The sequence below is a fragment of the Danio rerio genome, chromosome 4, assembly GCF_049306965.1.
Source record: "Danio rerio strain Tuebingen ecotype United States chromosome 4, GRCz12tu, whole genome shotgun sequence".
Lineage (NCBI taxonomy): Eukaryota > Metazoa > Chordata > Actinopteri > Cypriniformes > Danionidae > Danio > Danio rerio.
In genome coordinates, this window is record NC_133179.1 from 55,291,031 (window position 1) to 55,309,774 (window position 18,744).

At 39.4% G+C, this 18,744-nt stretch overlaps 9 non-coding genes across 9 annotated transcripts; all 9 read left to right on the forward strand.

Moving 5' to 3' along the window:
• The first annotated feature begins 11,691 nt into the window (after positions 1-11,691).
• Positions 11,692-11,764, forward strand: trnak-uuu (transfer RNA lysine (anticodon UUU)). The gene has a single exon. It is a non-coding gene; the product is annotated as a tRNA-Lys (tRNA).
• Positions 11,765-11,882: 118 nt separating this feature from the next.
• On the forward strand, positions 11,883-11,964 carry trnas-cga (transfer RNA serine (anticodon CGA)). The gene has a single exon. It is a non-coding gene; the product is annotated as a tRNA-Ser (tRNA).
• A 481-nt stretch (positions 11,965-12,445) lies between these two features.
• Positions 12,446-12,518, forward strand: trnak-uuu (transfer RNA lysine (anticodon UUU)). Its single transcript has one exon. It is a non-coding gene; the product is annotated as a tRNA-Lys (tRNA).
• A 117-nt stretch (positions 12,519-12,635) lies between these two features.
• trnas-aga (transfer RNA serine (anticodon AGA)) lies at positions 12,636-12,717 on the forward strand. Its single transcript has one exon. It is a non-coding gene; the product is annotated as a tRNA-Ser (tRNA).
• A 758-nt stretch (positions 12,718-13,475) lies between these two features.
• trnak-uuu (transfer RNA lysine (anticodon UUU)) lies at positions 13,476-13,548 on the forward strand. The gene has a single exon. It is a non-coding gene; the product is annotated as a tRNA-Lys (tRNA).
• A 1,383-nt stretch (positions 13,549-14,931) lies between these two features.
• On the forward strand, positions 14,932-15,004 carry trnak-uuu (transfer RNA lysine (anticodon UUU)). Its single transcript has one exon. It is a non-coding gene; the product is annotated as a tRNA-Lys (tRNA).
• A 121-nt stretch (positions 15,005-15,125) lies between these two features.
• Positions 15,126-15,207, forward strand: trnas-aga (transfer RNA serine (anticodon AGA)). Its single transcript has one exon. It is a non-coding gene; the product is annotated as a tRNA-Ser (tRNA).
• Positions 15,208-16,157: 950 nt separating this feature from the next.
• trnas-aga (transfer RNA serine (anticodon AGA)) lies at positions 16,158-16,239 on the forward strand. Its single transcript has one exon. It is a non-coding gene; the product is annotated as a tRNA-Ser (tRNA).
• A 758-nt stretch (positions 16,240-16,997) lies between these two features.
• Positions 16,998-17,070, forward strand: trnak-uuu (transfer RNA lysine (anticodon UUU)). The gene has a single exon. It is a non-coding gene; the product is annotated as a tRNA-Lys (tRNA).
• Positions 17,071-18,744: the final 1,674 nt, after the last annotated feature.

The window sequence follows — 18,744 nt, forward strand, 5'->3', positions numbered from 1 at the left end:
AAGGGCCGTGAACTTCATTACAGCTTTGAATCGGGGTGGGTCTCAGAAACCGACCCATTGTATTAGCAGGCACATAATAAACGTTTAAATATAATAAAAAATACATACAATAATTAAACTTAATTATTATATTTTTATTATATTATATTTTTCCCGCGCCTCCCCTGACATGCTCTGGCGCCCCCCAGGGGAGGCGCGCCTCACACTTTGAAAACCCCTGCTCTAGGGGAATGGATACAAATTGCAGGATGGTGTCAACAAACTCCAATAATGTCTAGCTGCAAACCTAACTGCCTTCAGATCGATGTTGTCACATGCTGGGATCAAAGCAAGGAACAACAGAGACAAGGATCCAAGTGCAGGTAAAATAAGATTATGTTTAAGGCAAACAGGCACAAACAGAAGAGGCTGGTACGAAAAGGGCAATCCAAAAACGTGGTGAAAAACTGGCACAAGGTCAAAATAGGCAGCAAACAGGATCCAACAATTAACAAGGCTAAGGTCAAAAACAAACAGGCAAACCAAAGAAATGCAAACATATATTAGAAAGTGCATGCTAAACTGGTGTATGTGTGGTGGATAAATAGTCTAAATGATCAGTGATCACAAGTCTCCGCTGTGTGTGTCTCATCAGCCGTAATCAGCAACTGGTGTGTGTCTCATCATCCTGATAGGATTTGTAGTTCCTAAACAAGACATATGTAGTTCACCAGTGATCTGTCAGGAGTGGATTGCTTAGTTTAGAAATTCTGACAGTATTTTACATGTCTTTGTTTATTTTTAATGGGTATGAATAGTAGATATTCAGTCTGTCCAGTTCATTGCAGCTGCTGGCCTTTCACAATCTCCTGTTGTGCTGTCAGGTTCACATATTTAAGAATTGGCCCAAGTATCTGCATTAGTAAAGAATGACTGAAGTAAAGAATTCAGGAGCTTTGAATCTGTGTGTGTTTTCTTAAATAATATTATTAAATATCTAAACTCCTATATACTATAAAGCTGTGGTGGTCATGGGGGTGCAGAGAGCATGAAACTGATTCCTGTAAGACCCCAGTGACAGACGAGTCTCCGCATTAAACCCGTGGGCTAGTCGGAGGATCTGCTCACACCTGCACCTTCTCCATGATGGACGTCCAGTGTTCTCCAACCTCCGTCACCTAGACTGCAGAGAAGTTTAGCCAGAGGAGAAATGGTGGTGCCCAACTGAGCCTGCTTCCTCTCCAGGTTTTTCTTCTTTCACTTTGGTCAACTGGTGAAGATTGTTTCCTCCACTGTCCCCACTGGCTTGCTTGTTTTGGGTCTTGTGGGGCTGGACATTTACACTATTACACCGATCACCACTGCAGCAAACAAGTTTCCCAAAGTGTCTGACTTGACGGCTTCATGTTTAACGCAACTGGCTGATCTCGCTGACAGCTGTCTGCAGCCGTTATTAAAGCCAACACATCTAAAGTCTTTGAATACTGGCCCACATGTGAATTATGTTATCATGTTGTCAATATGGGCTACTGTATGCAGAAATGAGTACATCAGTGAGCTGTAAATGAGCGGTGCCAATGTTTTAGGGATAAAGTAAAATTAGTAGATTGTAGTTGTGTTATGATCTTTTGGACAAGCACATGCTCAGGGTTCATTTAAACTTGAGATGTAAATTACTTTTCTTTTTTTAACCCAACTTGGCTTTGTCTCTATTAGGCCTGTCGTCGTGCACCAGCCACACAATTTATAGCCTGTTTTACCGTGTATGTATTATAATAAAACTCCTAGTTCCTAAAGGTTCAGGACGCCCTGGAGTGCTGTTTTTGAGATGTTAATAGATTTGTGTGTTGAGCATCAGTTAAGACAACATTAGCTCCTGTCAGCTTTAATGTGGGGTAAACTGGATAATGTTGAGCTTTTGTCAACTAATTTCAGCTTCCGTGTTTACATTAGTTAATTTTTGTGGAGAAATCAAAATCTCTGCAAGCGCTCATCTGCAAGTAAAGTGATGATGTGTAGGTTTCTCATTATTATTCATAGCTGAGCTTTCTTATCCTATGAGAAGAGCCTGCTTCATAATTATTCATGAGAGCATGTGCTTTCTGATGACAGACTAATATGGACAGACCACAGACCTGCTAAGCTATGAGACAGCGCACGACACAGGATTTAGTGGTTCATGAAGGGTCATATGTGTTTGTAGCATGTGTTTCCCTGTGAGGCTTTATCCGTGCTGCTGTGTTCACACACATTTAAAATCCTCCAGATTACTGGCAGGGCTACTAGTTGGTATAGACCAGGCAGGAGACCTGTTGCACTGCTCCACTGTGTCTGCATTGAGACCTGGGGTTCAGGAGGAGAGAATTCCTCATTTATAGTGTTTAACATAAATATCTTCATAATGACAGAACACATTACCTATTGTATATGTAATGGTATTAAATTATTTTAACTTTGTAAATAAGCTATAAAATCATGTGTCTCCACACATTTTGTACAGTATTTTAATACATATCTAAAGCTGGTGAGCCCACTGACATGAGCCCTTCTTTCTCCCTTGCTCTGCCAGCCATGCCCACTCCTCTCTGCCTGCAGCTTCACGCCCATCATGGAGCATTTTTGGAAATAAATTTTGAGGTGGACTTGAACTGAAAGAGGGGGGTTTCAGGACCCTTTAAGCTTTACCATGAAATACATACAGTAAATACTTTCTCCTCTCTTTAATGTGGGTTGGGATTGTGTTTTCTCCTCAGTTCAAGCGGATTGTGAATCAATACTTTCCTCCTCCATTCTGCTATTTCAAGCACAAGATAAACATAAACGGCAAAACAAAATGGTTCCTCATACTAATATATGGATTTTGTTCCTTTAATTCTGCTGAGTTAATGTGTGCCCTGACAGCACCAGGCAAAAGCACCAGCTGCTCTCTTGTTGAGTTTAGTATCATATAGCCTGTACTTTATTTTAGGTTCCTCTGTGTGCAAGACCGAGAGAGAGAGAGAGAGCTGTGTCAGAGCTGAGCTCATTAATATTCATGACCACTCCAAATATGGTCCATAAGGACCTTTTTGGCCCGTTTCCGCTGAGTGGGCTGGTACGGTACGGCACGGGTCAGCTTTATCAGGCTTGTGTTTCCACTGCCAAAAGGGAACCAATGGTCTGTTTCTAAAAGGATTGAATGTCAGAAGCGCTTCAATATATAAAATATTATAATCACGCACACGTTATTATCATCAGCTCAAGAAGTTTGTTATTTCAAATACTTATTTCAAATACTCTCTGGAAAAATTGAAACCAACCTTCCTTTATTTTTGTTCTTCTAGCTTGTCCACGAGCTGCTGATGTATCTCTGTAAACCAATAGTGTTAAGCTGCGCATCTAGCTCCGCCTTATCCCTTTTGACAGTGGACACGGACATAAAAACGTACCGAACTATTCAGTGGAATTGGGCCATTTGAGTCTAGGGTTATTTATGAAGGAAGAAATAAGCATTTACAGTGGTCCCTTGTTAATCACGGGAGTTATGTTCTAAGAATAACCTACAATTGGTGAAATCCATGAAGTAGTGTGCTTTTTTTTACAATATAAAAGTTTTAAGACTGTAAAGGCCATTTCCACTGATTAGTACGGTATGATTTAATAAGCTTTTATACGTGTTTACACTGTCAAAAGGTACCCAAAAGCGAACTGGACCATACTACTTTTTGGTCATCCTTTGCAAGGGTTACCTAGCAGGACTCAAGGGTACTAACACTCACACGTTTCTCTCTTGCTTCGTAAACATTATGGGGAGATTATAGTGATCAAAGATTTATGTCAATTTGGCAAGCAGAACACATTCTGTACTGTTCAGGGGGGTATTCCAGAAAGCTGGGTTAACTTACCATCTGCTAAAACCTAAACTCTCGGTTGATTTACCCAAAACCTGCTTACCGCAAGTATGTTGGTTCCAAAACAGATGACAAGAGTTAGTTAAATCAACCTCCTGAAGATAACCGCGGGTTGATGCGCGTGCACGGCACACACCTGAAGGCATTTTCAGTAGATTGCCGAATTCACGAGTCACCACAGAAAGTCACGGTGAGAAAAAAAGGGCAACGCACTTTACAGAGGCAACGCTGGAGGTTTTAAACACAGAGATTACACATCTGCTTCAACGAAGGAAAGAAATATAGAATAAGAAATAGATAAGAAAATAAAAAATAAATAATAAGAAAATTTATTAGTTCATTAAATTACACATGCCACCCTCCATTTTATTGTAATGATAAATTAAACTACTCTTTAACATCCTTTTTGAGCATGTTGTGTAACCATTCATGCATTTATTTTTCTTGCCATTAATTTCTTAAGGCCACAATATGTGTATTGACTAATAAGGCTTATAGAAATTGTAATCTTTCTGGAGCTAGAACTCTGTAAAGTCATTAAACACAGAAACATTATCATAAAAGGTAATATTTAATTACTGGAGCTCTTTATTTAACACTCTAGAATATTCTTTCTGACATGCAGCTAATAGAAAGAGGCCTGTCTAACTGCTGTGTCCTATAATAAAGGCTCATCAGTGGTTGAGTTTTTGACTTAAACCACACACTCTGTCACTGCTGTTAGTGATTGTTGTCAGATAGCTTTAGGTTCTTTTTATTTTGCATGCAGACGAAGTTCCTTCTGCCTCAACTAACAAGCAGTGTAAAAATTTTCTGCACTTTTTTCATATTTGAATATTGCTCTTGGATCACAAAATCTTTTATCTACATATTTAAATTCTAAAGAAGCTGTATAAGGTCCATCTTCAAAGATAAAGTCACATGAGCATCACCTTAAGGTGAGAAATGTATATGAAAAATATGTTACACGTTGAAAGGTGCGTGTATAAAGCAGTGTACAAAATCATTCATTTTATTTCAGGAAATGAAGAAATTAAGAGACCAAACTATTTGATTAAACATAGTTTTTTGACTAATTATATATTTTTAGCACTCTTCCGTCTGTTTTGTCTGCTTGGGTCACTGAGATTTCCTCTGGGTCAGGCTGCAGGTACGTGTCATCGTATAAGGCAGAAAAGCTTATCTTTTGTCCTCCAGCAAGTAACAATGTAGTGCCCAGTAATGATTCTATTTTATAATACAAATATAATAAAAATAAACATTGTGTTAAGCAACATTTGATTTATAATTTTTTATTTTACTATATTTGTGTTATACACTTGAATCATTACTTCCTGAAAATCAGCCATTTAGCCTCAACATATAGTGATGAGGTGGGGTGTGTGATGAGCTGGTAAGTGGAAGCAGTAATGAGTTTAATAGTTGAAACACCAAAAGATTAAGGATAGAAAATTAAGTTGTACCTGCACACTTATACTTTGGACAAATTTTATATTATCAGTGTCCTTTAGTGACTGATGGAGCTTTAAAATCGGCTGCAATTAATGCACACAATAGCATTTAGAAAACCTGAAAAAAATATTATATTAAAAAATGTAGGTGTGTGTGCGTGAATGTATATATAAGAACGACGTCCTACATCTTAAATTATAGATATATTTTCCTACAAAAGACAAAGCACCCACTTATAATATTATACAGAAAAATGTGAGGGTGCAGAAGGAGAGAAAAAACACAAGATCTGTAAGTGAGATTCGAACTCGCTCTGTTGTGCGCTCCGTTGTTCTTTAGCGATGCACTGTCCACTACGCTATTCCCGTGCTCTGAAACATCTGTGTAATGATAAAGGTTTTTTAAATACATTAACATTATGAATTTGATTATGAAAATAACTATGCACTTATAACCCTCTCACAACGAAAAAACTTGTATCTGTGTGTCCACATCCATAAATATTCTCATCAAAAGAGCACGCAATGCTCAGTAAACTCTCTGAAACAGACAAACTCTGGAGCATAGCAACTTACTCTCTGAACATAACCTGCTCCGGAGCAGGTTATCTTCAGAGAGTAAGTTGCTATGGCTACTTAACATACCCAGAAGTTACCTCCGATTTTGGAACCAAAGTTGAGGTTATCCACCTACTTACTCTCAAACTTACCCGTGTATGTCACATAACCTGCTTTCTGGAACAGCCCCCAGGAGACGCAACACAGAGGTGATTGATTGACATGATCTACAGCCAATCAGGATGCAGAACACAAAGCTCTGTAAAAAAGCACGTCAAATTGCACAAAAAACATATGCACAACTGTGAAAGGTGAACCGTGTTACAGCGAGAGACCACTGTAAACCCATTACTGGACAGTTTTTAACTTCCCTAAGCCACATACCTACTATACTACAATCCAGCTTGTAATTATAGTACATATTATAGTGTTTTTGAACATTGTTGTCAGGATTGGGTTGTTTATAGTTGCTGTAATAGCAGAACAACTGTAGAATTGAAATAGGCTTTTTATAATAGGCATATGGGTCAAAAACACTACAGTACTGCTATAAATGACCATAGTATTGATTAATGTGGGAGTGGATACAGCTGAAGTGTCACTGCTTTTTCATTTATTTTCTTTTTTAATTAAACATTTTGATTGAAAAAACTACTTTTACAACATAATCACAGAAGATAAACAGCCAAAAAAGTTAAATTGACAACAAACAAGAGTTTAAATTGAGAGAAATAAAAGACAGCACATGCTCATGGTTTATTAGTAACAGTCAGTTTTATTAGATATGGCACATTGTGTTTTACAAAGGTGTGTTCAGTTTCTGTTTACATGTAAATCTGAATAAATAAACACACGTAATGCTCTTTATGACTTTAATTATCAACCAAAATACAAAAAAGCCAGATCTAAACCTTAGTAAAAACACAAGAGAATAAAGAGTAGTTTGTCAGTCTCATTCAATAAGCATTATAAGCACTGTGTCGTCAGCCAGTCATTTCCCATCATGCTTTTGGTGAGCGCAGTCAGTGGAGAGCAACTGCAGCCGACAGCTCAATCCGACACATCCACTCAATATTACCCTGATCAATATGTTGGACATAATGGTTAAACACTGAGACATTAGTACATGAAGATAAACTTAGCCCACACACACACACCCACACACACACACAGAGCAATAACCCTGTCTTGTAGACAATAATCATATTGAGGTACAGTGGGTTTTATATTCACACATTCAGACTTTCTCCTTCATATCATATAAGTGACCACGACCACCAAAGTACAAGTTCACAGTCAAATAAACGGTGCTAATGTTGTTTTGAAGTCATATTCACATCTGATTTCATACCAAATATTCCAAGTATCATGGTAAACACTATAGGGAGCGTGTCACAAGTCATTGACCGATAGTGTGAATGTAAAACCAACTTTCCCTCAATAATAATCATATGATGATGATGATGATGTGTAATGAGCACCATCAGGACTAATACCTGCTTTCACAACAGCAACTGTTACCCATGATGGCAGTGAAGAGTGTGATGTCCAGCAGAAACTCTAGCAGACACTGAGACACAATCACAGATGTGCAGTCATTGATCAGCCTTCATCATTCAGCAGAATAGATCAGCAGCTGTACACACTCACATCACGAGTAAACTAATGAAGGATTACAGCCATCAACACACATCATACATACCGGCTCAGATAAACCCCACACGCGTCCTCGAGTACTTCCAGCACCTTTACATTAACAGATTTAAAGGTTTTCGCTTTGCAGACGACGGACTCTGTGTCTAAAATGGCCACATTAACCCTTTGCTTTCACTTTGCTTTAAGAGGACCTGTGAAAAACAACACGGGTTGCCAGACCCCTGAAACCCCTTCCCCATTGCAAGCACACTCCTAACACAGCCTTCTGCGAGGTGTTAAGAGGAGTCAGAGCCACGGTGTCAACACATCTGGTCACCCGTCTTACTATCCTACATCTGGATAATGATTAAAACTTTATTTTTCTATAAATAAGTGTTTAGTGATGTTTGATGTTTAACTCGCAAACATTAACAGCACAGAGGAATAACATGGAAAAAGGAGTGAACCGTGACGCACCTGTGTTGCTAGTTTACAAGTCCATGAGGGTCCACAACGAATAATTTACAAAGAAATGAATTCCAATATATATATATATATACATATATATATATATATATATATATATATATATATATATATATATATATATATATATATATATATTACACTAATATCTGTTTATAATCACTTTAATAACTTTTAAATAACACAAGCCTACAGACGGGAATAAACAGTGGACATGGCAACACTGCAGGCACACACACACACACTCACACACACATACCATGACCATGTGTTGCAGGCATTACTCGCGTGTTTGGGTTTCACTGTTCAGCCAAAAATAACCCCAGAGCAGCATTTAAACACACAGCACAGGCCTTATTCATGTCAACAGAGCAGGCTGATGGAGAAATATTCTGCAGATATTCATGAGTTTATTGTCTGTGCTGTCCTGTAAACTAATGTAGAAGACACAGAGATATAACACAGTTTGACTTTACTGAATTAAACTGTGAACATCTTTACTAAAACCAGCAAATTTTTCTGAACAACATAGAAAAGGGTTCACGATCACAACACCAGAGTAAAAGATCATATATCAGACACGTGTTCTGCTTACTGTGGTCACAGATTTACTCCACTGGTTTTATTGATACACAACTATTAATGCTAGATTTACTCCATTAATTACACTCGACTGTGACTTTCTCAGTATGTTCACTGCTAACTTATATTGTTCCTTACATTTGCAAATAAATACATTTTCTTATTGAATTTCGGTTCATCAAATGTTTCAGAAGTAACCCAACAATACAGAGTTAGATTATGCAGACATTATTTCTTTAATACGGTCAATCTGCATTTAGTTTATAATGGAACATCTGAATGTAAATGCAGCAGAGTCAGATGTGGAAGTGAGAGTAATGTAGTCTGTCAGCAGTGGGAGAACAGTATCAGTGCTCTGGACACTACACCCACATCTGTTATCATCAGTCAACACTGACATCTGCTGCTGCATTTCTGTAACTCTGTGTAGTGATCAGGCTTTCTACTGTTACTGTCCACTAAATGGCAGTAGAGTAGACATACAGATGCTGTATAGGAAATGGTCAAAACAACAATGAAGCTGTGGAAACAATAACTGCTGCAAACCAGGGGGCTGTTCCAGAAAGCAGGTTATGTGACATACCCGGGTAAGTTTGAGAGTAAGTAGGTGGATAACCTCAACTTTGGTTCCAAAATCGGAGGTAACTTCTGGGTATGTTAAGTAGCCATAGCAACTTACTCTCTGAACATAACCTGCTCCGGAGGAGGTTATGTTCAGAGAGTAAGTTGCTATGTTCCAGAGTTTGTCTGTTTCAGAGAGTTTACTGAGCATTGCGTGCTCTTTTGATGAGAATATTTATGGATGTGGACACACAGATACAAGTTTTTTCGTTGTGAGAGGGTTATAAGTGCATATTTTTTCATAACCAAATTCATAATGTTAATGTATTTAACAAACCTTTTTTAAATCAAATGTGACAAACCGCGGGTCTGCGCTTACCATAAAAAACATTCAGTGCAGCTCTTTGTATTCGCGTCAGGGCATTTTAGGCAACTGTACAATGTGGCAGCATGAGCACCTGTACAGTATGCCTGGCACTGAACAGTTTTTTACACTTTTGTACAGTTACTTGGTCATAAAGCGCTGCGTATCATTACACAGTTGATTCAGAGCACGGCAATAGTGTAGTGGACAGTGTGTTGTTAATGAACCACAGAGCTCACAGCGGAGCGAGTTCAAATCTAGTAGGAAAATATACCTATAATTTAAGGTGTAGGACGTCGTTCATATGTATACATTCACGCACACACACCTACATTGTTTTATATAATATTTTTTTCAGGGTTTCCAAATGCTATTGTGTGCATTAATTGCAGCCAATTTTAAAGCTCCATCAGTCACTAAAGGACACTGATAATATGAAATCTGTCCATAGTATAAATGTGCAGGTACAACTTAATTTTCTGTCCTCAATCTTTTGGTGTTTCAACTATTAAACTCATTACTGCTTCATCCTACCAACACATATGGGATGACCCCACCTCATCAGTATATGTTGAGGCTGTATAACACAAATATAGTAAAAAATAAATAAATAAATAAAGCAAATGTTGCTTTACACAATGTTTATTCTTATTATATTTGTATTATACAATAGAATCATTACTAGGCACTACATTGTTACTTGCTGGAGGACAAAAGATCCCCTTTTCTGCCTTATACGATGACACGCTATCTGCAGCCTGACCCAGAGGAAATCTCAGTGACCCAAGCAGACAAAAGAGATGGAAGAGTGCTGAGAAATATAATTTGTCAAAAAACTGTTTAATCAAATATTTTGGTCTGTTCATTTCTTCATTTCCTGAAATAAATTGAATGAATTTTTTACACTGCTTTATACACGCACCTTTCAACGTGTAACATATATATAAATTTCTCACCTTAAGGTGATGCTCATGTGACTTTATTTATATTTGAAGATGGACCTTATACAGCTACTTAAGAATTTAAAGTGTATATATATATATATATATATATATATATATATATATATATATATATATATATATATATATATATATATTTTTTTTTTTTTTTTTTTTTTTTTTGTGATCCAAGAGCAATATTCAAATATGGAAAAGTGCAGACAAATTCTTACACTGCTTGTTAGTTGAAGCAGAAGGAACTTCGTCTGCATGCAAAATAAAAAGCATAAAAAAACCTAAAGCTACCTGACAACAATCACTTACAACAGTGACAGAGTGTGTGGTTTAAGTCAAAAACTTAGCAGTTAGACAAAAAAAAAAGCAGTTAGACAGGCCTCTTTCCATTAGCTGCATGACAGAAAGAATATTCTAGAGTGTTAAATAAAGAGCTCCAGTAATTAAATATTACCTTTTAGGAGAATGTTTCTGTGTTTAATGACTTTGGACAGAGTTCTAGCTCCATAAAGATTACAATTTCTATAAGCCTTATTAGTCAATACACATATTGTGGCCTTAAGAAATTAATGGCAAGAAAAATAAATGCATGAATGGTTACACAACATACTCAAAAGGATGTTAAAGAGAAGTTTAATTGTTCATTACAATGAATAAAATGGAGGGTGCCACGTGTAATTTAATGAACTAACAAACTTTCTTATTATTTATTTTTTCTTTTCTTATCTTTTTCTTATTCTATATTTATTTCCTTCGTTGAAGCAGATGTGTAATCTCTGTGATTAAAACCTCCAGCTTCGCCTCTGCGTTGCCTTTTTTCTCACCGTGACTTTCTATGGTGACTCATGAATTCGGCGATCTACTGAAAATGCCTTCAGTTGTGTGCCGTGCACGTGCATTAACCCGCGGTTATCTTCAGGAGGTTGATTTAACTAACTCTTATCACCTGTTTTGGAACCAACATACTCGCGGTAAGCAGGTTTTGGGTAAATCAACCGAAAGTTCAGGGTTTAGCAGATGGTATGTTTACCCAGCTTTCTGGAATACCCCCCTGATGTCTACACCTACAACAACCATTAACCCAAACCTCACAGTAAACTGTTGTGTTTTAGCAACATCTACACCAACCATAAACCTAAACCCCACCTCACAGTAAACTTTTGTGTGCCGTAAAGGTCTGCGCCCACAACAACCCTACACTTTGCCTGCTTGTAAAGCCAAGCCATGGAGCCTGGATAGCTCAGTCAGTAGAGCATCACACTTTTAATGTGAGGGTCCAGGGTTCAAGTCCCTGTTTGGGCGTATAAGGCTCTTTTTGTGGAGCCACAGCTTATGCCGTTGAGATGTCGCTTGCTGAAAGATTTATCTGCATGCACAACAAGTGTACTAGACATGAGGACATGGCAGTCCAAGCAGTCTTGTAGTCGTGGCCGAGTGGTTAAGGCGATGGACTCGAAATCCATTGGGGTCTCCCCGCGCAGGTTCGAACCCTGCCGACTACGTCCAGGCAGTGCGCAGGATTTCGTTTGTGACATTCCATGATTGTTTGCAACTACATTCTTTCTTGGGAAAAGGGTTGTGCTGGAAGGGAAAAGCACCAAAAATAAAATGGCAGCGCATGCTAACTGACTGCTCTGGGGGCCTTCAATTTTTAAAGACATATGACAGAGAGTGAAGGGCCAGTGGCTTTCGCGTAGCTCGTCGTGATAGTATAGTGGTTAGTACTCTGCGTTGTGGCCGCAGCAACCCCGGTTCGAATCTGGGTCATGGCAGATTTTTCAAGGTGACGTTGGAGTTGCACTCTGTGTTGCCATTCGTAATCTCGTTGTAATCTTGTCAACCTTAAAGTAACCTGTTGTGTTTTAGCAACATCCACACCAACCATAAGCTTAAAACCCCATCTCACGGTAAACTTTAGTGTACTGTAAAGGTCTGCGCCGACCACAACCCAAACCTTGCCTACTTGTGAAATACTGTTGTGGAGCCTGGATAGCTCAGTTGGTAGAGCATCAGACTTTTAATCTGAGGGTCCAGGATTCAAGTCCCTGTTCGGGCGTATGACGCTCATTTTGTGGAGCCACAGCTTTTGACGTTGAGCTATCGCTTGATGAAAGTTTCATCTGGATGCACAATATGTGTACTAAGCATAAAGAAATGGCATGAAGGCAGTCTTGTAGTCGTGGCCGAGTGGTTTAGGCGATCGACTAGAAATCCATTGGGGTCTCCCCGCGCAGGTTCAAATCCTGGTGACTACGTCCTCCTCGTTTTTAAATTTGCAGCAGTCATCAATTGTTTGCATTTCCATTGTTTCTTGGGAAAAGCGTTGTGCTGGTAGGAGGAGAAAAACAACAGAGTCTTCTCACTGAAGAGAAAGGGGCTTATCACAGGGACGAACATACCACACATAGATCACAACGGCTGTTTCGTACCTCGCCGTGATCGTATAGTGGTTAGTCCTCTGCGTTGTGGCCGCAGCAACCCCGGTTCGAATCCGGGTCACGGCAGGTTATTCAAGGTGACATTGGTGTCGCACTCTGTGTTGCCATCCGTTATCTCCAGCCTTCTTTTAGTGCAGGCTGTGCTAATGGCACGTCCTGAATGTTTACGTTTCCTAAAGTGTGGAAGACTAGGGATATGATATAAGAGAAATAGGATCTTTGATGCCAGCATGCTGTGTAGATAAGTACTGATCAAGTCACGCTTCTAAGGCATGGAAGGAATCTTTTCAATTGTTGAGTGTCCATTCATTGCCACAACATCAGAAAGACATTCTGCAGTTATCATTGATCTATTTAATGTCTCCTACATGACATGAAGTCCAAACTATTGTGTTGTACTGATGTCTACACCTACAACAACCATAAACCCAACCTCAAAGTAACCTGTCGTGTTTTAGCAACATCCACACCAACCATAAGCTTAAAACCCCATCTCACGGTAAACTTTAGTGTACTGTAAAGGTCTGCGCCGACCACAACCCAAACATTGCCTACTTGTAAATTACTGTTGTGGAGCCCGGATAACTCAGTCGGTAGAGCATCAGACTTTTAATCTGAGGGTCCAGGGTTCAAGTCCCTGTTCGGGCGTATGACGCTCATTTTGTGGAGCCACAGCTTTTGACATTGAGCTATCGCTTGATGAAAGTTTCATCTGGATGCACAATATGTGTACTAAGCATAAAGAAACGGCATGAAGGCAGCATTGTAGTCGTGGCCGAGTGGTTAAGGCGATTGAGAGAACATTTTGTCCTCTTTTTAGTGTGCTTGCAGCTACGTGCAGAAGTGCTTGTGGTTTTGTGTATATGTATGTGTGTGTCAGAAATATGAGGCCATGATCTGGTTTCAGTCTTGCAGGTGTTAGAAATATGAGACCATGGTCTGGTTTCATTTCGCAGCTTCACCCACGCTGGAAAATTCCACTGTGCTCAGATATGAAATATGCTGATTCATGTTTAGTCAAAATGCTGTATGACTTGCCCATATATGGAGCGCCTTTATGCTCTTAGCCCTTGTGTATAAATACCCCTGCCCATCCTGTGTTTGTCAGACTAGCAGAATAAACCATTCTAACTACAGTTTGGTCTCTTCTCCTGTCTCGAAGTCGACTTGCTGAACTTCGCTGAATCTGGTGCCTAATTTAGGGGAATCTTACAGCGATGGACTAGGATTCCATTGGGGTCTCCCCGCGCAGGTTAGAATCCTGCTGACTACGTCCTCCCCGTTTTTAAATTTGCAGCAGTCATCAATTGTTTGCATTTCCATTGTTTCTTGGGAAAAGCGTTGTGCTGGTAGGAGGAGAAAAACAACAGAGTCTTCTTACTGAAGAGAAAGGGGCTTATCACAGGGACGAACATACCACACATAGGTCACAACGGCTGCTTCGTACCTCGCCGTGATCGTATAGTGGTTAGTACTCTGCGTTGTGGCTGCAGCAACCCCGGTTTGAGTCCGGGACACGGTAGGATTTTCAAGGTGACATTGGTGTCGCACTCTGTGTTGCCATCCATTATCTCCAGCCTTCTTTTAGTGCAGGCTGTGCTAATGGCACGTCCTGAATGTTTACGTTTCCTAAAGTGTGAAAGACTAGGGATATGATATAAGAGAAATAGAATCTTTGATGCCAGCATGCTGTGTAGATAAGTACTGATCAAGTCACGCTTCTAAGGCATGGAAGGAATATTTTCAATTGTTGAGTGTCCATTCATTGCCACAACAGCAGAAAGACATTATGCAGTTATCATTGATCTATTTAATGTCTCCTACGTGACATGAAGTCCAAACTATTGTGTTGTACTGATGTCTACACCTACAAAAACCATAAACCCAACCTCAAAGTAACCTGTCGTGTTTTAGCAACATCCACACCAACCATAAGCTTAAAACCCCATCTCACAGTAAACATTAGTGTACTGTAAAGGTCTGCGCCGACCACAACCCAAACATTGCCTACTTGTAAACTACTGTTGTGGAGCCTGGATAGCTCAGTTGGTAGAGCATCAGACTTTTAATCTGAGGGTCCAGGGTTCAAGTCCCTGTTCGGGCGTATGATGCTCATTTTGTGGAGCCACAGCTTTTGCCGTTGAGCTATCGCTTGATGAAAGTTTCATCTGGATGCACAATATGTGTACTAGGTATAAAAAAGAAGTGACAGTACATGCAGTCTTGTAGTCGTGGCCGAGTGGTTAAGGCGATGGACTAGAAATCCATTGGGGTCTCCCCGCGCAGGTTCGAATCCTGTTGACTACGTCCTCCCCGTTTTTAAATTTGCAGCAGTCATCAATTGTTTGCATTTCCATTGTTTCTTGGGAAAAGTGTTGTGCTGGTAGGAGTAGAAAAACAACAGAGTCTTCTCACTGAAGAGAAAGGGGCTTATCACAGGGAGGAACATACCACACGACGGTCACAACGGCTGTTTCGTAGCTCGCCGTGATCGTATAGTGGTTAGTACTCTGCGTTGTGGCCGCAGCAACCCCGCTTCGAATCCGGGTCACGACAGGTTTTTCAAGGTGACATTGGTGTCGCACTCTGTGTTGCCATCCATTATCTCCAGCCTTCTTTTAGTGCAGGCTGTGCTAATGGCACGTTCTGAATGTTTACGTTTCCTAAAGTGTGGAAGACTAGGGAAATGATATAAGAGAAATAGGATCTTTGATGCCAGCATGCTGTGTAGATAAGTACTGATCAAGTCACGCTTCTAAGGCATGGAAGGAATCTTTTCAATTGTTGAGTGTCCATTCATTGCCACAACAGCAGAAAGACATTCTGCAGTTATCATTGATCTATTTAATGTCTCCTACATGACATGAAGTCCAAACTATTGTGTTGTACTGATGTCTACACCTACAACAACCATAAACCCAACCTCAAAGTAACCTGTCGTGTTTTAGCAACATCCACACCAACCATAAGCTTAAAACCCCATCTCACGGTAAACTTTAGTGTACTGTAAAGGTCTGCGCCGACCACAACCCTAAACCTTGCCTACATGTTTAATTCTATTGTAGAGCCCGAATAGCTCAGTTGGTATAGCATTAGACTTTTAATCTGAGGGTCCAGGGTTCAAGTCCATGTTTGAGCATGTAAGGCTCATTTTGTGGAGCCACAGCTTTTGCCGTTGAGCTATCGCTTGATGAATGTTTCATCTGGATGCACAATACGTGTACTAGGCATGAAGACATGGAAGTTCCAGCAGTCTTGTAGTTGTGGCCGAGTTGTTAAGGCAATGGACTAGAAATCCATTGGGGTCTCCCCGCGCAGGTTCGAATCCTGCTGACTACGTCCTCCCCGTTTTTAAATTTGCAGCAGTCATCAATTGTTTGCATTTCCATTGTTTCTTGGGAAAAGCGTTGTGCTGGTAGGAGGAGAAAAACAACAGAGTCTTCTCACTGAAGAGAAAGGGGCTTATCACAGGGACGAACATATCACACATAGGTCACAACGGCTGTTTTGTACCTTGACGTGATTGTATAGTGGTTAGTACTCTGCGTTGTGGCCGCAGCAACCCCGGTTCGAGTCCGGGACACGGCAGGATTTTCAAGGTGACATTGGTGTCGCACTCTGTGTTGCCATCCGTTATCTCCAGCCTTCTTTTAGTGCAGGCTGTGCTAATGGCACGTCCTGAATGTTTACGTTTCCTAAAGTGTGGAAGACTAGGGATATGATATAAGAGAAATAGAATCTTTGATATCAGCATGCTGTGTAGATAAGTACTGATCAAGTCATGCTTCTAAGGCATGGAAGGAATCTTTTCAATTGTTGAGTGTCCATTCATTGCCACAACAGCAGAAAGACATTCTGCAGTTATCATTGATCTATTTAATGTGTCCTACACGACATGAAGTCCAAACTATTGTGTTGTACTGATGTCTACACCTACAAAAACCATAAACTCAACCTCAAAGTAACCTGTCGTGTTTTAGCAACATCCACACCAACCATAAGCTTAAAACCCCATCTCACGGTAAACTTTAGTGTACTGTAAAGGTCTGCGCCGACCACAACCCAAACCTTGCCTACTTGTAAGTTACTGTTGTGAAGCCTGGATAGCTCAGTCGGTAGAGCATCAGACTTTTAATCTGAGGGTCCAGGGTTCAAGTCCCTGTTCGGGCGTATGACGCTCATTTTGTGGAGCCACAGCTTTTGCCGTTGAGCTATCGCTTGATGGAATTTTCATCTGGATGCACAATATGTGTACTAGGCATAAAGAAATGGCAGTACAGGCAGTCTTGTAGTCGTGGCCGAGTGGTTAAGGCGATGGACTAGAAATCCATTGGGGTCTCCCCGCGCAGGTTAGAATCCTTTGCCACAACAGCAGAAAGACATTCTGCAGTTATCATTGATCTATTTAATGTCTCCTACATGACATGAAGTCCAAACTAATTCACTTTAGACTGTGGGGGAAACCGGAGCACCCGGAGGAAACCAACGCGAATGCAGGGAGAACATGCAAACTCCACACAGAAACGCCAACTGAACCGAGGCTCGAACCAGCGACCTTCTTGCTGTGAGGGGACAGCACTACCTACTGCCCCACTGCTTCGACCAGCATAAAAATGTACATGAATAAATCACAATTTAAATGTTTTTAAATGTCATTTAATTATCAATAAATCAATGCATTACAAATACATTGTAAATGTATAAATAAATAGACACTTTTATTACTGTATTATTATTTAATTCATGTTTTAAAGGCTGATTAATCAAACAGTAAAAATTGTATTAATAAATCACAAAACACATTTTAAACAGCTTTTTAAATAAGCATTTGGCAAATTCTTTTCTCCCTATTTGCTGTTTGGTTTTCTTTTTCTTTTGCCACATGCTTTTCTCAAATTGAAAATGAATCAGGTTAAAAATGGCTCTGCTGTAATGAGCTATTGTTTTCCTCTCTTAGGAAAAAAAGACAGTTAACAGTTTTATCTAGATTAAATGACCTTGGTAATAAAGATTTTCTTGGAGATATAGAACAAAATAAACTTCGTATTTTGCCATCAGAGTTGGATGACAACTATACAGAGAAAGCTAAAGGAGCTTTACGATCTAGAGTGAAATGGATAGAGGAGGGGGAGAAAAATTCTTCATATATATTTTTTTTAATTTAGTAAAGCATAGACAATCTTCAAAAACTATTAATCAACTTAGTATAACAACTTAGTGATGATCACATCTATTCATATTATTATGTAAGTCAAAATTTAATGAGAGTGATTGTGACTTTTTCTTTTCCTTTTTAAAAGATAAAAGTTCCTATTATAGATAACAGCTTCCGAGAAATGATGGAATCTGACATTGTTATCTCTGAACTTGATGTTACTATTTCTAAAATATCCAATGGAAAATCCCCAGGTAACAGGCCAGAGATGAGATTTTTAGTTTTTGAAGCACTTAAGGAATGTATAGAGAAAGAGAACTATCGACTTCTATGAAGCAGGGTTTAATCATTTAGTTCCAAAGCCAAGCAAAGACCAATTATTTTTAAATAATTGGAGACGCATAACTCTTTTGTCCAATGATTTTAAATTGCTCTCTCATGTATTTGCCAATAGACTCAAAAAAGGTATAGGCGAGATAATTAATGAAACACAATTAGCTTTCATTAAAGTGAGAAGTATTTACAATCATATCAGACTGATAGTTCATATGCTCGATTATAGGTATTTAATTCCTCAGACAAGTTTATTTCTATTTCTAGACTTTTTTAAGTCATTTGATACCCTTGAGCATCCTTTTTTGTCTTTAGAAAGTCTTTAGAAACTTTTGGGTTTAGTCCGAGCTTTTGTT